Source organism: Schistocerca gregaria, chromosome 11, assembly GCF_023897955.1.
Source record: "Schistocerca gregaria isolate iqSchGreg1 chromosome 11, iqSchGreg1.2, whole genome shotgun sequence".
NCBI lineage: Eukaryota > Metazoa > Arthropoda > Insecta > Orthoptera > Acrididae > Schistocerca > Schistocerca gregaria.
Genome location: NC_064930.1, coordinates 149,587,873 through 149,603,383, shown reverse-complemented (window position 1 = coordinate 149,603,383; position 15,511 = coordinate 149,587,873). Strand labels below are relative to the sequence as shown.

At 45.5% G+C, this 15,511-nt stretch overlaps 1 protein-coding gene across 8 annotated transcripts in view; it reads left to right on the top strand.

Annotated features, from left to right (window-relative positions):
- The window catches only part of LOC126295474 (amyloid beta A4 precursor protein-binding family B member 1-interacting protein), a 498,949-nt gene that overhangs the window by 319,874 nt on the left and 163,564 nt on the right, over positions 1 to 15,511 (top strand). Inside the window, exon 1 of one of the 8 annotated variants that reach the window (XM_049988013.1) lies at positions 12,078 to 12,183. The exons of 4 other annotated variants lie outside the window; for them this stretch is intronic. The gene's annotated coding sequence lies outside the window, so the exon portion shown is untranslated. Of the gene's footprint in view, positions 1 to 12,077; positions 12,251 to 15,511 lie in introns of those variants that run through there. 3 more of the 8 variants (XM_049988018.1, XM_049988017.1, XM_049988012.1) reach the window with 3 other exon arrangements.

Below are 15,511 nucleotides of genomic sequence, written 5' to 3'. Positions count from 1 at the left end.
CGACCGGACCGGTGACGTAATGACAAAAGTAAAATTTGTCTTCAAATGTCGTTATTAATCACAGTCACAGCCTTACAACAAAGAGATACTTACGCTTCCTCCCAAAACATGTGAAGGTTGAATCTTCTTTTGTTTATTGAGATATAAATTAAATCTTTGACTTCATTTGACAAATGTTTTAAATTATAAGATAAAAGTTTTCTTGGAGGAAGTCTCTCAGACCCGAAATCGGACAATAAAACTATTCGTGGCAATATAAGTGAAAATTGCTGTTGTATCGAAAGCGGGTAAAGCAGGAAAGGTCCTCTCACATGTATCCTAAATATGCTGGAAATCGCAGTAGACGCCGAGTCAGAGCAAAGTTCGCGTGGAAAAGAGCTGCAGCAGCGTCGGAGAGAGTGAAGAAAACGGGTGAAGCCCTTACTCACATTTAAGGGGAAAAGAGATTCACACACCGTGGTTCATGAAGAATTATTTTATTTCTTACAAGTAAAGATCACAACCAGAGATGCTATTTCGTAAACTAAGGTTTGCGATCCGTGCTGGGACTTACACGAGCACCGGGATTTTTGCACAACCGCAACAGAGCAATAGCTCCCCGACGTAAAGCTTGTGCTCAAACAGAAACCTGTGCCTAAACTCAAGCTGCAACACAAGTCTGTCGACAAATGAGAGCTGCCCAACACCAGTCCTCCACCACCGTACTTTCTATGTTTTGGGGTCCAGCTCCTCCACACCAAAATTCAGCCATCGTTTACAAATATTTAAAATTTACTTTTATCTGTGTCGCAGAGCAAATTCAAGTCTCTATTTCTCGTTCGCTTTGCCGATGTATACGTGCCCTACCTCTTCAACCCGCACATCTTACAGTGCACCGAACAACCCTCGGTGCGATTTCCTTCCCGAAGTGATCATTAACATGGGCATATAACTGATCTCTTTGGCCATTCTTATGAACATATTTCGCTCTCTTTGCATTAGCATCTGTGGCCGACCTCTTCTCTCGCTATTAATGGCGTATTTATTTCTCTAAATCGCGATATTATGCCTGCACAGTTGCGCGCCTTAATCCAATATCATCAGTAAACTTCTGAAAGTAAGTGTAGCTTTTCATGCCGGGTGATAACTATTCGCCTTTCGTCTTATAGTTGTTTCCTTCCGTTTGCGTCCCATTTCGCAGCTGCACGGCATCCACCTCTTGTCAGAATCAACACGCACGAACTGCTGCCTGCCACTGAAAGAGTTTCATTAGTCTTTTCCGTGTTTACCTTTCTAGCGGTGTACAAATGTTTATTTCTCCGCCGTCTGAAACCAGGTACAGAACTTTTGTTCACTCGTTGCATCGGGCTAATTCAGTTAATCCTTTTATATGTACTGACTGGGAAGGAAAAACCTATAATGTCTGTTTGCCAAATAACATCTGTTGTTACGATCGTTGGTTATTAGTTCTAATAAAAAGAGTTCTACATGAACAACAGTGTACGACCACCTTTCTCCATGACTGTAACTGGGCCAGTGACAGTCTAAACCTCTGATTTATCCCCTCTGCAACCATGGCACCACTCGGTGTAAGCATTGCAGTAAAGAGAACGAAAATTAAATTACGTGTTATAACGTAAAGCTTGTTACGTTTTTATCCCGAAGTTTTCACGAAAAATCTACAGCGCGGGCGCGAAGTGAATGCTGCTGGGATGCACACTGCCGGCGAGTTACACGCAGCAGTTACGCCGTTTCTCGCCTCCGCTCTGCTCGCATTCCACGCGCGCAACAAGTTTCCCGCCAATTACGGCGCCCATTAAAAACACTTGAGCGTCGCAGGACGAGTGGGCGGCGGCGGCGAATCGGCGCTTCTGGGTGGTGAGTGGTCCTTCTGCCGAGTGGAGCTCTTTGCCCGCGGCGCGACAGCGTTTTGTCTCGGCCCTCTTCTGCCGCACCGCGCTAACTAACGCGTCTGTGTGTTGAGCGGTCAAATGGGGCAGCGCTGCAGTCCTCTACAGGGGGCGTCAGTAGGAGAGACTCCTGTATTGAACAGTCGGCCGTAGTCCAACTAGGAACTAATTACGTGTGGTGTCACACAAGGATAAGTCTTGATGTTTTTCTTGTGTATAAAATGATACAAGATGTTTGAAATTCTGAGAAAAATGAGGGTACGCTATAGGGAGAGACGGTTAATGTACAATGTATACGGTAGCCGAGAAAGAATAATAAGAGTGGACGACCAAGAACCAAGTGCTCCGATTATAAAAGATGTAAGTCAGAGATGTACCCTTCCGCCCCTATTGTTCAATATGTACGTGGAAGAAGCAATGACGGAAAAAAAGAAAGTCTCAGGAGTGTGATTGACATTCAGTGTGAATGGATGTCGATGATAAGATTCGCTGACGACATTGTTGTCCTGAGTGAAAGTGAAGAGGAATTACGTGATCTGCTGAACTGACTGAGCAGTATAATAAGTACAGAATATGGATTTAGAGTAAACCGAAGAATTACAAAAGTAACGGGAAGCAGCAGACATGAGAAGAGCGATAAACTGAACATCAGGATTGGTGACCGCGAACTACGCGAATTAAGGAATTGTGCTACGTGGACAGCAAAATAACCAATGACGGACGGAGCGAGGGCATCGAAAGCAAGCAGACCAGAAGTGGCAAGAAGGGCGTTGCTGGCCAGTGCAGTTCTACTAACATAAAACACAGGCCTTACTTTGAGGAAGAATGCACGTCTGCAGCACAGCATTGTGTAGTAGCGAGGTACGGACTCCAGCTAAACCGGAACAGAAGAGAATCGAAGCATTTAAGATGTGGTTCTACAGACGAATATTGAAAATTAGCTGGACTGATAAGGTAAGGAATGAGAAGGCTCTGCGTAGAATCGGAGGGGAAAGGAATGTGTGGAAAACACTGACAAGGAGAAGCGACAGGACATCTGTTTAAGAAGAGACGAGGGAATGACTTGCACGGTGCTAGAGGGAGCTGTAGGCAGCAACAACTGTAGAGGAAGACAGAGATTGGAATACATCCAGCAGATAACTGAGGACGTAGGTTGCAAGTGTTACTCTGAGATGGGGAGGTTGGCACTGGAGAGGAATTCGTGGGCCGCATCAAACCAGGCTGATGATAAAAGAAAACGCTTGGCCACCCCAATGCTTATTATGTACGCGCCAATCATTTGAAATTTTTACTTCAAGTCGTGTACACATTAATTTTTACTATTATTTACATTAAAATTACAGTAGCTCAAAAGAAAACGTCGTTTTATGTTGCATTTTAAGATTCTTATGTATCTTGTGCATCCAAATACGTTATGCCTTAGTTACAAGGCAGCTTCCGTGCGTATCCTGAAGCATTATACGATTTTATCGTTTGCGCGTATAGGTTATACATTTAGAACAGTTCAGTGAGACTTTTAACGTAAAAAACGATACAAGAAAAAGTCCGCAAATTTGACATTCAGCGCCGGTACCTATATTTTTCCTTATCACGACCCAGAACACGTTTGATTGTCACGAATACACGCATTTTATTGGAGAAACATGAAGGTCCGCACCCCATTGTCCTCAAGTTGTTCTTCTGAATGACCATTCGCTAGCAGAACTGTGATCACTGGCTGTTGTAAAATGGTCATATTTCTCGTACATTTCTTAATCTGTATCGCTGACATCTTCTTGCACCCACAGTCCGCCAATTTCATCGAACTTAGGGTCGTCAAAACGGACACGTTCTTGCGATTTTATCGTAGGTATACTACACTGTAGAAAGGAGGTGGGTATTCACGAGAATCGGCAACAAACAGAGAAGGCGAAAATGCAAGTGACAACGAAACGTTACTGGGTCGGCACAACTTAACGCGCGCTCGGCAGATCATACCTCGTGAGTTAAGGGTTAACAATGAACTTCGATCGACAACATTATCACATGCGAGATCTTTTTCGTTGGTGGTGATTTTCATTCACTGACGTGTTACAGGGGGTAGTTCCTCACTCTGACAAAAAGCTTCTTTGCACAAGAGGTGTCGGACATGAACACGTTTTGTCTGACAAGCAGACCACGTCGCAATCGCATTTTTTTTTTTTTCAATTAATGGTTCGTAAAGATCAGAAGTCAGATTTCAACATTTCAAAGCAGTACGACGCAACTCGCAAAATTTCTGGAGGAAATCGATTTTGAACTTATTGAATACTCTAAAGCAAGGACGGTTCGCCTCTACAGGAACAGGCAGCGTGGAGTTGTGGTAGAATCCTGACGTGTCATGTATTGGTCTCAGGTTCGATTCCCGCCAAATTCAAAATTTTAAATGTAGATGCATGTTCTACAATAGCATTCCCATGAAGCGTAAAATAAATAACGCCGGGAATAAATAATCAATAGCTTTCGAGACGGGTAGTCGCCGGTTCTTGTCTCGTTTCGTCCATTATTTTATCGCTCAGTTCGAATACCTACTTCTTTGAAATATAAAATTCATCAGACATGGATTAATTAAGAGGTATTCGCCATTTTTGTTAGAAATGTAAGTCGTCTTATTTCTAATTGAATACTGCACGGAAAAAAAATCCAGTTTTAATTGCAGATATAAACATTACGAATGCTTTATAAAGCATTGATTAGATTGAAAAACATTAGAAATGAATTCGTTTTTCATCCTTAACCCAAGTAATACCGAGACCGTTCTCATAGCGCATTTAACACCCGAAAAAATAAAAATAAATAAATTTGTTAATTGTTGTTGAACTATATTAACAATACACTTTTTAAAGAGCTACTGATGTGTAAGTAGGACCCAGAACGTAAAATTAAAAAAATGCAAATTTGTTTAAATGTGGTTGCTTCTAACCTGAACATACTTTTTAAAGAGATACTGTTGCGTAAGTATGGCTCTGCACCTGGAAATTCTGAATACGTCATTCACTAGGAAAAGTGACATCTGCTACCGAGACATAAACTTTTGGATTAAGTTTAACTCGACAATTAAGAACTTATGCGGAGTCTGGTAGAAGACTTCACTAGAAACAGTATTCCTCCCAACCTGTATTGGGAAGGTTAATGTGCGAGGGTAATCCCAAAAGTAAGGTCGCCTATTTTTTTATAAGTATATAGACCTGTTTATTTCTACAGTGGTTTACATCAGTTTACGGCTTGAACATTTGGCTATTTTTCGAGACAATCACCATTTCTGTCGATGCATTTTTGTAGACGCCGTGCCAGGGTGTGTTTTTTGTGCCCATGTCATACCAGCTCGCCGCCATGCTGTTCAGTAAGTTACGAACCTCTTCTTTCACCTAGTCGTCGGAGCTGAATCGCTTTCCGGCCAAATGTTCTTTTAACCTAGGGAACAGGTGATAATCACTGGGCGCCAAGTCAGACTACAGGGTGGGTGGGGGATTGTGTTCCACTGAAACTGTTGCAGTGGAGCAACGGTTTGCCGAGCGATGTGTGGGCGAGCGTTGTCACGGAGCATGTGTACGCCGTTGGTCAACATTCTTCTTCTCCGGTTCTCAATTGCCCGTTTGAGTTTTTTTAAAGTATCACAGTACCCGTCAGCGTTAATTGTGGTCCCAGCGATTCATCTCCGATGACGAGGTGAAAGAAGAGCTCCAGAACTTTCTAAACAGCGTGGCGGCGAGCTGGTATGAGATGGGCATACAAAAACTGCCACAGTGTCTACAAAATGGCGATTATGTCGATAAATAGCTAAACGTTCAAGCTGTAAACCATTGTGGAACTAAACAGGTCTATGTACTTATATATTAAAAAATAGACCACCTTACTTTTAGGATTACCCTCGTATTAATGCTTCACGGAAATGGTTATGGAACGTATACTAGCGTTTAAAATTTTCCCACGGATCGGCATCGAAGGCAAGCCAAAAAAATCGAAAAATTCTTAATGCCACTTTGTCTCCATTGTGGGTGAGGGATTAGCCCAGAATGTTATGCAGTGAATATCCCGTTCAGTCACCTGGTACCTGCTCACTTTTTTGTAGTAATCTAGGATAGGGGACACGATTTATATGTAAGCATTGTGCTTCGTAAACGGACTACATTTCCCTATTGCCTTACTAGTTAAACCTGCATCAGCTACATCTGAGGCTATGCGATCGTTCCATTTCGTATCCCTGCAGGCTGTTACATCTGACGGACTTCCACTTCTGGGATGCGATGTTGTTTGCGCTTTGTAGACTGCATAATTTTTCATTTCTGAACGTTTAAGGCGAGGCTTTTTCTAGTTCTAAAGTGAATATCAGCTGACAATGTAGGTTTGGCAGTATTAGCTCGGTCTGACAGGAAACGTTTCCCCTTTGTCTGTTGCAGGTAAGTCGGCGCTGAACCCACGTGGTGTGCTGTCGCAGTGACTGGTGAGTTCTGCGTCTGCAGTTGTCTGGGACGATTCACCTGCTGTGCCGAGCGATTTTGTTTTTGGAGACGTCAGTAGGGGTGAGCCATCCGACAGAGCCGTGCGAGATTTTGTGCCGCTCGCCGGCGATCGAAGGGAATCGCAGAAGTGGAAGACGGCATTAGTGCCAAGTTATCACTGCGTTTCGCATGTTTTCTAAACTTTTTTCCGCTTACATGTGTCAGACACACCAACTCGTTTCTAAAACAATGAGAAGTTTGAAGCTGTTTTATACGTGTGGGTTTGGTTCTTTAAAGAATCACGGGTATAGATTTCACAAAGTATTATCCTGCGGCAAATTGTTATTGTCGATAAGACATAAAACAGACGAAGGCAAGCAATCGCCGCCAACTGGAAATTAAAGTGTGACTTTCACATTCCTGGCGAGAGGTCGCTCGTTTCACTTAAAGTTCACTGCTGTAACGTAAGGAAGCACAATTAGTAAAATATCGAAACCTGGGACGTAATTACATCACTTGCTTTAGTGGCAATGTATTTTCGCACACCTGTTGGTAGTCATTGCATGCAAAGGGTGATCTGCTAAAAGTTGCATCGCAGATATTGCGAAAACGGAAAGTGCAGTTGATGTGCGGTTTTGGAATCACGGATTGGTACTCGAGGGCAGAACACAGATTGTAATAATATTTAGGAAGTGTACTTCCTGTGTAAACACATCCCTTTTTGAAGCGGAACGCTGTTTACCGACATTAACAACTTACAGCAGGGTAAATTAGAATGTGAGTGGCGTTTGTTACAGAAGTGTAGTGCGAGCCGCTTGCGACGCGTGGTATTTTGAAAAGGTTTTCACGCCGGCACTTGCCTGTGCTGTGTAGCTAGGTACGATGCCGCTGTGTTCCCTGAGCGCTATTCAGTCGGTTAGTGAGTGACGGCGAGTGCGGCAAGAATGCAGTTCTCTTACGGTGTATCCGAAGAGGCCGACATGTCGGGGATTGTTTATCAGCCTCCTGAGCCAGCTAGACGGCGAAACAGAGGGTAACGAGTGACGACAGAAGGGGGGCGAATCACTGTTCCTGCTGGCGATCCGCACTAGTCCGGTAGCTGCATCCCCGTCGCGTCGGCAGCTCCACCGAACTGAGTAGGAGAATCGTGTCAGGGTTCTGCAGATGTACGGCGTACCTGGTTCAGTGACGAAGCCACGTGTCGCAGCCCCCTGCTAACATAATGCCGGTGCGCCAACTGCTACAGCGTGTCTTCTGAAGAACTCTTTCCAAACCGGTGGGTTAGACGCAGAGGATCTGAAAGACGCTCGCTAGTGGAGGTTCCAAGTACAGCCGACGTATTACCGCAGCGCTGGTTCCGTACCAGGCTGGAAGATGAGCACAACCGGCGGTCGACAGCGGCCTCCTTACTGCTCACAATCCACACGACGAGTCTTGTTCTCTACTTGTGTCGGTGTACCTTATCTCGTACACTCACATTCTAATTTACCCTACTCTTACTTGATTACCGTCAGTATTCATTGTCCCATTTAAAACAGTATATGTTTTATGAAAAATACACTTTCTAATTACTATTACAATCTGTTGATAGGCTAGTTCCACGAGCCCCTCATTCTGTGTAAAGAGCACATCACCAACACTTCTCATTTCCGCAGTATTTGCGATGCAAGTTTTAGGTAATTTACCCTGAATACGACGTACTTTCGCAAGTACGTTCTACCATTTTCCTACACTGTTTTGTGGTGCAACGAGCTAACAGGCCTACCGTGTTTTCAAATTAGTGGAGGGAGCAATGCCCCGTATTGGCATATTAAAAGCATTTTATATTGGAAAAACCACAGGAAAAATCGAATCAGAGTGATGGTTCGCACGCAGACGAACTAAAAACACAAGCAGGGCGCTTTAAGACTGTGTCGGTCCTCTACGAATCTCTGTCGACAAGCGAATGGCGATTGATGTCAGATCGTCAGTTGTCGACCTCCCACGGTCCGGAAATGTCGGCGTTGCTGAGAAAATCTTTGGAACTGTCAATAGTGGTGGTGAGTATTTGTACAGATATTGCACGTTTGACAACATTATTAACGTGTGACGGTTGAAGATTGCTGTGCAAATCTGCGGTGATAGTCGCTCAGAGATGATACACTCTGCTACGTTTAGCAGCCGTCATTCGTTTTTTGCGGCGTGCCTCCCGCTTAGCAGTTGGAGCGGAGTGTGCCTCTGCCTCTCTCTGCACGCAGTCGCTGTCTCGCTCTCGCCTACAGCTGGGTTTTTGCACTCCCTGCGAGTCTGCAAAACACATCGCGGCGGCAGATACGCTCCACAGCGGAGCAGAGCCGCAGATGCGACGACTGAGCCAGCTGTTGCCGTCTGCGGATTACTCACAGGGAGCCCACAGGCTGTGCCGCAAGTCGCGTCGCACCGCCTCTGACCGGTCCCGTGCAAAAGTAAATGCAACTGCCTCGGCGACGAGGTCATCCCACACTGGCAGCTCAGCTGACCGGGAGCTAACGTGTCGTTCCAGTTAAACTGTAGCTACTCCACGACGTACAGTGTGGGCTGTAATTATCGTATGCCAAAAAGCTCGGTAGATGTGCTAATGCCCGACGAATTTGTAGCAGTTCTGAAGCGAATGCCGTGTAGTGCTTCCCTACACTTCAGAAATCCAGTTGAACTCGAGGGGGCTTAAGTCAGGGGAGTGCAGTAGGTGGTACAGCACTTAGCAGCCCTATCAGTCAAACACTGTACGTGCTCGAGCATTGTCCTGGAAAATGGTGGTCAGGTCCTGCAGATAGTGTCATTACTTCCGTCTCTACGCTGTTTAGATTTGGAACACAAACTAAGACCAGCTTAGAGACAGAAGTAATGACACTTTCTGCAGGACCTGACCACCATTTTCCAGGACAATGCTCGAGCACGTACAGTGTTTGACTGATGTGGCTGCTAAGTGCTGTACCACCTACTGCACTCCCCTGACTTGAGCCCTCGAGAGTTCAACTCGATTTCTTAAGTGTAGGGAAGCACTGCACGGCATTCGCTTCAGAACTGCTACAACAGACCGCGCCGCCCGAACTGTCAACACAACTGGCACTGCTAACAGTATCCTACGACTTCCACACCGCTGGCAGCGAATTATTCACGATGCTGGTGACTATTTTGAAGGTCAGTAAAACTTTGAAACACGCATCTATTTTATACGCGCTGTAAATTGCCACTATTAAAATTCCAACCCGCGTACTTCTACGTAATTAACAAAATGGACTTGCATTTTGACGTAAATTATCGAGACGTGAAATATTCTAAAATAAATGTAAAGTAAAAAAAAAATTACGGAATCTCACTTACTCAGTGACGTAAGCAAAAATTTATTCACGAAGAAAAACTTTCGGATATGCGTATCATTGCAGCTTACTCTGCTGTATGCAAGAGAATGTAAACACGTATTTGAAGCATGAGAACACGGGGTCCCGGGTTCGATTCCCGGCCGGGTCGGGGATTTCGGCGCCCAGCGACTGGGTGTTTGTGTTGTGCTTATCATTTCCTCATCGTCCAGGAAAATGACGAGACTAGGGAGTGAAAGGGCTGGGAATTTGTGGGGGCGCTGATGATGATGCAAATTTGAGCACCCCGCAAGCCAAAATCATCATCATCATCATCACTGATGCGTGAGAGGCATAATATATATTTCTGTTGAGATTCGTATTATAGAAAGCACGTATCTTGATACCTAACGGTTTCGTATGCAGTCTAATGATTGCCGCTTCCTTACACGTCACACACTGATGCACGAATATTTTTGTAACTATAGTTCTTTTTCGCTTCAAAAGAGAATGTGTTGAAGAACGTCATTTGTTGCTGTGGTGTAGCAACAATCGCGGAATCGGTTTCTTCTGCATTGCGAAACGGTTTTATTGCCTTGCACGGTTTACCATCATGTCTTCACTGTTTACCCGTCACCTACAGACGCTAAATGGCGTAGGTACTTCGTTCCGCACGTGTTTTGTACGTCCCACACTCACAGATTGTACTGGAACTGTAACGAACAAAAACTTCACGTCGTTGGGTAGGTATGTGACGTATGTCTGTAATGCGGGAGGTGTTGTCTGCTGTTTACTCCGAGTTTGTTTATTTATTTATTTTTTCAGAGAAGAAACTACTTTAGTAGATATCGGTGCTTTATAAGACGACATAAACAATGAGATGCCAGGGTCCATATGAAACTAAACAAACACAAATGTGTCGTCACTTTGTAGTTAGTGACGATCTTTATCGGACCACATACGACGGTGGTTTGACCAGTCAGTTGAAAAAGCAAGAATTACTTTTCCGCATAGTCTCCTTTGAGGAATATGCAGTTGGTCCGACGGTCCTCCAGCTTTTTCGTCGTCGCATTGGGTAAAACAGCTTGCGTCCTCGACCGCAACTGCCGGTTCCTCATTCGATGAAAATTTCTTGCCAGCAAGCCGAGGTTTCAAGTTGGGGGCAGGAAGAAGTCAATTGGCGCTGAGCCTGGTGAACAGGTCGGATCAGGGACCAGTTCAAATCCCAGTTCGTGTACTTTCGCCATTGTCGTCACTGATGTGTGGGACTGTGCATTATCCTGATGGAAGAGTACTTTTTTGCGTTTTATCAACCGACACAAAAGATTTCGAAAATGAAACATAATGGAGTCCAGTTTTGGTTCTGCCGTTTCCCAAAAAACCTTATGACCCAATGACCTGTCCTCTCGTTTGATTAGTCACATCTAAGTAGTTCACGTGACCATCGTTTTCCTTTTCCATAGTGAATCGAATTCTCGGAATAATACTATTCAGATGTAACAGGAAGGCATCCAGTTGCTCTTTCCCAAGGGTCCATATAACAAATGTATCGTCTACATAACGATACAGTCTTTATCTAGCTGTTTGCAGCGCCCATTGTTCAGAGTTCTCCAAGAACAAGTTACCCAGAGCTGGACTAAGAGGATTTGTACCTAAAGGAAAAAAATTTCCGGAAACCTCCACGTGATGTAATGAAGCTCAGACGACGTATTCTTCGAGCTTGCAGTGTTGTTACGGAAGACGTGTGCCGTAGGGTAATAACTAACTTCCGTGGTCGTTTGAAGAAAGTTAGGAAACGAAATGGTGGACATGTTGAGCACGTGCCGAGTCAGAACAAATCTCCACGGTCGGCTCTCCATTGGTAGTGTATGTTCGTTTCAGATTGTACTGACAATGAAGTTCATATTCGGAAAATAAATGGTGACACATTTCGTGCGTCACCCTGTAGAATGCAGAGGACGCTTTCCGCAGTCGAAGGCGAAAAGTCAGGTGAGAGTTTTATGTATCGACCACGGCATCTCAGCCCGGAAGTGTTGAGTGATAACAAAACCTGCCGTGACAGCCTTCATTCGATGATTGACGCTAAATATTTTTGACTTCGTACGTGCAATATGAAATATTTTATAAGAAATATTGTAGAAAAATTCCGCGAAAAAGTCGACCCCCCAGAAGGTAAACACTGCCGAGTCCTCACAGTTGGGGAGAACACGGCGGAAGGTACAGGCTGTTTACTGTGTGGGAGGAGCAGGCGCGGCCCGGAGTGAAGGCGGAAGCGGCCGCGGCGCGACTTGCGGGGCAGGCTGTGGCGGCCGGCCGTCCCCCAGCCAGCGCCTCCCCCCCCCTTTCCCCCCTCCCCCACCAGCTGCGGGCCTCCCCCGCATCGTCGCTGTCAGTAGTGTGGCGCGGTCGAGCCGTGCTGTAGTGTAGTGTAGTGCAGTGCAGTGCAGTGTAGTGCGGTGTGTACGCGTGTGTCCGGTGTAGCAGAGCTCTGTGCCGTCGCAGCTGTCCGGGAGAGCAGTGAGTGAGCCAGGCTCCCTCCTTTCCACTAATTACGTACTTCGGCTGGGGGTCAAACGGACGGTAGGTGTCGTCAGCGGCTTCCACTGTAGTCTGATATTCTCGAAAGAGTACGTGCTCGTGGTAGCCGATTAACGCGTAGCGCAGCCGGAGGTCTAGACCACCTTTGAGTCGTAGGTTGGTCGAGAGTTGGCGAAGGCGAAGCGAATGTGAGCTCGGAATACAGCTTGTGACAGACCGACCGGCATCCGTAGATGGCGAACGCTAATCAGAAAGCTGACTCCGCTAATGGCTTGTATGTTACTTAAAGAATGAGACTCGTCTGCGGTAATCGTTAAAGCGTGGCTCTACAGCAGATTTGTCGGAGGCTGAGGTTAATCGTTAATCGTGAACTTCACGTCGTGGGTGTAGTGAAACGACCGGGTGAATAAGACGCATTTGCCGTAGCTCGAATAAAATGTCAGGTGCTGCGGTCTCAAAAAAGACTCACTCCGGCTTTCTTCTTCTAACATGGTTCCGCTGTCTACACCTCGATGCCGAAGCTTCATTTTTCTTTTTGGCTTTCCACCGCAGGTCCGTGCCTTCACTGTTTCTTCAAACTGAACACACTGACATTCGTGTGGTACGTCTCGTTTCAAATTGTTAAACTTCGGAACCCTAATTGTTGATCTTCCTATAAGGCGAGCGCAGTTTCCCAGTCCAAAAGTATTTCCTCCTCCGCTCCGTGTACAAAATCAACGGAATCACCTGAACCCGGCTACATACGTCCATCAGTTGCAGAGCTCGAACAAGGTTGCACGCTTTACTTTCCAGAGTCAGTCCAGCAGCACAAACTACTACTTCACTCCAACTCGCAAGGGAACCTCACCATCGCACCCCACTACATTTAGTTACAAGTTGGCTCAGTGGATAGGCCTGGAAAAACTGAACACACATCAGTCCAGAAAACAGGAAGAAGTTGTGTGGAACTACGGAAAAAATAAGCAAAATATACAAACTGAGTAGTCCATGTGCAATATAGGTAGCTCAGGAGCGCCGTGGTCTCGCGGTTACTGTCAACAGCTGCGGAATGAGAGGTCCTCGGTTCAAGTCTTCCCTCGAGTGAAAAGTTTTATTTTCAGACAATTATCAAAGTTCAGGCACTGACACACAATCAACTTCGCTCTCCAAAATTCCAGGACATGTTCAGATTTGCTTCGACATATCCAGGAATTAACGGTCTACACACGGGAAAAAATTGAAAACGTTAAAAACATGTTTTGCAGAGCACAGGGAAAACTGTTTTGTTGCATTCATTTGTTGCAGTTTGTGTGACAAACTCTTTGTTTTCCTAACTGTTTTAGGAGTGACTATCACATCCACGGGAAACCTAAATCGGGCAAGGTAGAAGAATTTTTCTACCCATTCCCCAAGGGTACAAGTTAGGTGGGTCGACAACGTATTCCTCTCATGTGACACACACGCCGTGACCAGTGTCGTGTAGAATATATCAGACGTGTTTTCCTGTGGAGGAATCGGTTGACCTATGACGTTGCGATCAAATGTTTCCGGTTCCCATTGGAGAGGCACGTCCATTCGTCTACTAATCGCACGGTTTTGCGGTGCGGTCGCAAAACACGGACACTAAACTTATTACAGTGAACAGAGACGTCAATGAACGAACGGACAGATCATAACCTTGCGAAAATAAAGAAAGTAAAAACTTTTCAGTCGAGCGAAGACTTGAACCAAGGACCTCTCGTTCGATAGCCGCTCACGCTAAACACGGGACCACGGCGCTCCCGAGCTCACACTATCCTTAATATTGCTTATCTTGCGCGTGGACTACTCAGTTTGTATATATTACTCATGAGTTTATCAAGGCCTAATGACTGTGCCAGCTTATAACTAAATGTGAGGGGGGTGCGATGGGGAGGTTCCTTGTCAGGAGAGGGGCCGCCGCCTCGTTACACACACACACACACACACACACACACACACACACACACACACACACACACACGATTTGTCAGAACGCGATGCTCCGCGCCGCCGGTTCTGCGTCATCTCTGTCATAAATAGTACGTGCCTGTGTGGCGATTAACGGTCCCGCCAAAGTTACTTGAGATTAGACAGTTGACTCGAAAAAGTTAACTCGTTAGTCCAAACGGTAACATCGTTAACAAAATTGCGAGATAAATTCAGAAGAAGGATGTTCCACAATGCACAAATCTCTGACAAGATTTTCGGTACGTGAAAAGAAAATAAATAAATAAATAAATAAAATTTGAGTTGGGCCCCGCTTTGGGTGGCCTTGAAGGCGACGGCACGCACGTCTGCCATCCAGGTGGCGGCAGAGCCCAGAGCGTGGTTAAGGGCAGGGACCGGCGTTGCGACCGTGGCGCCGCTGCACGGGCTACCAAATTTACTGTGCGTAACTTTATAATGCGGTTTGCTGCACTCCTCGCATTATTCCGTCTTCGCTTACACGAGCTCAAACTAAAAGTTCGCGGTAGTCGATAACGGTTTCCACTACGAGACTCTGAGGTTCCAAACCTCCAACATCGTACACATTCGTGTCGAGACAGGTACTTGGGTATTTTCCCGTAGTACGACACAAAGACGAGACACCGAAACGCTGGTTTTGTGGAGGCGTTCGACTGCATAGGTGGAGCGTGCTAGTAGCCGCTTGCAGTCATCTGCACATCGCTTACACTCGGGCACTGGACATGCGTTCGTATAACAGTTGAAGAACAAAAACAACGTAATTCCTCTCACGGTGAATCACCTGAGACTTGGAACTGCAAATATTGCGAAAATGGAACGAGCTGTTGGCGTGCGGTTTTCGCAGAATGGATTGGTGGTTAGCAGATCGTATTGTTAGCCGATCAACGGACTGTAAGAACACTTACTGTATTTTTTTGAGCAAACGTACAATTCTTTTAAATGGTACAATGGCTGTTACCGTTGTTGTTGTCGTTGTTGTGGTCTTAAGTCATGAGACTGGTTTGATGCACCTCTCCATGTTACTCTATCCTGTGCAAGCTTCTTCATCTCCCAGTACCTACTGCAGCCTACATCCTTCTGAATCTGCTTACTGTGTTCATCTCTTGGTCTCCCTCTACGATTTTTGCCCTCCAATGCTAAATTGGTGATCCCTTGATGCCTCAGAACATGTCCTACCAACCGGTCCCTTCTTCTAGTCAAGTTGTGACACAAACGTCTCCCCAATCCTATTCAATACCTCCTCATTAGTTATGTGATCTACCCATCTAATCTTCAGCATTCTTCTGTAGCACCACACTTCGAAAGCTTCTATTCTCTTCCTGTCCAAACTATTTATCGTCCA